General features: G+C 44.4%; 1 pseudogene; it reads right to left on the bottom strand.

The window, feature by feature from the left end:
- Nucleotides 1-436: 436 nt before the first annotated feature.
- LOC111737922 lies at nt 437-555 on the bottom strand (annotated as a pseudogene).
- Nucleotides 556-1573: the final 1018 nt, after the last annotated feature.

The following is a 1573-nucleotide window of genomic DNA, read 5'->3' as shown; positions in this document are numbered from 1 at the left end:
ATTACATATGTTGCTCAAATTCTAGTTCTCTTCTGTAGCACCGTTATATATGAGTTACTTTCAAAGAAGTCCCATCAAAGAACCAAAAATTATCAACAGTAACAACAACAAAAAGCAAGCAACAAAACAAAACCCCAGGAATTCAACTCTTTAATTTGTATCTCTTTACAAAACAATAACAAACAAACAAAATATACACATTACTAGCTTCTCGTATTGCCTTTCCTTTTCTCCTAATTTTCTTGCATCCAGTGCTGTTTTAAAGCCTTTAATTTGCCTCCTTCCACACCCTACAGCCAAGTACAGACAAATGATCTTTCTACTTCAGCCCACAGGACATTTCTCTCCACCTGTATCACCAGCTCCACTACTACACCCGCTCCCTCCCTCCCTCCCTCCCTCCCTTCCTCTCTTCCTTTCTTTTCTTTCTTTTATATGCCTACAGCACCTGGTCTTCCTAGGTGGTCTCCCATCCAAGTACCTACCAGGTCCAACCCTGCTTAGCTTCCAAGATCAGACGGGATCGGGCACATTAAGGGTGCCATGGCCGTAGACACGCCCTCTCTATACAGACACGTGCCACTCAATGACAGAGATATGTTCTGAGAAATGCATCATTAAGCAATTTTGTCATTGTGTGAACATCACAGAGTGCACTTACACAAACCTAGAAGGTATAGCCTACTACTGCAATTATATATGCTATGCTTTTATATAACTCACAGTGCAGTAGGTTTGTTTACACCAGCATCACCTCAAACACGTGCATCCGCTACAACATTGAGATGGCCACATCACTAGGTCATAGGAATTTTTCAACTTCATTATAATCTCATAGGACCCCCATTGTATATGTGGTCCGTCACTAACCAAAATGTCATTATGTGGCGTATCACTGTCCTACCTGTCCTTCTTCCTCTTCTCAGGCCTTGCCCTTTCCTATCTGTTCTCTAAATTAGCATCTATTCTCTAAATTAGGTGTCTGGATTTGTCAGCTGCTCCCAAAGAGACTTGGGTGGAGCAGAGCAGACTACCATTAACTAAGGTCACAAAAGATTGATGGATAAACCATATCGTCACCGGGTTAATTGACAGCACAGAGAGTCCCATTTGGGGACTGTACATTCCCCCTGTAGTCAAAGGATCCTGACCCCAGCTCCACGTTGTAGGTCATGTGATGTGTGCATTGAACGACACCAGGGGACAGCAGTTATACAGAGTCTACCGTGAGGTGAAAAGTGCAGCATGGTGTTTGCAAGTAACAGAGTTAACAGAGGTCCCGAGAAGGTAATTAGTTTGGTGAGCTCAGTATTAGAATTAAGAAGCTCTCTCGGGAGATTTCATCAAAGCCATGGAAAAGCCTGGTGGACGCTCCCCGCCTGGCAGCGCGTGGAACTACACGGAGGCCAGAGGCCCGAGTCCTCGGATTTGCTGACTCTGACTCCTGGCCCGGGCTGGCTAAACACTGACAAATTCTTGTTTTTTTGGCTTTCCCTTTTTCCAGGCCCCTGGAGGAATCTTGTTGTCCTGATAATAAGGTTATTCTCCAGCCTAGACACGAGACATTTGATCA

The sequence above is a fragment of the Pteropus vampyrus genome, unplaced genomic scaffold (genome assembly GCF_000151845.1).
Source record: "Pteropus vampyrus isolate Shadow unplaced genomic scaffold, Pvam_2.0 Scaffold32, whole genome shotgun sequence".
NCBI lineage: Eukaryota > Metazoa > Chordata > Mammalia > Chiroptera > Pteropodidae > Pteropus > Pteropus vampyrus.
The sequence above is the reverse complement of the archived record's forward strand: the minus strand, read 5'-3'. Positions and strand labels throughout refer to the sequence as shown.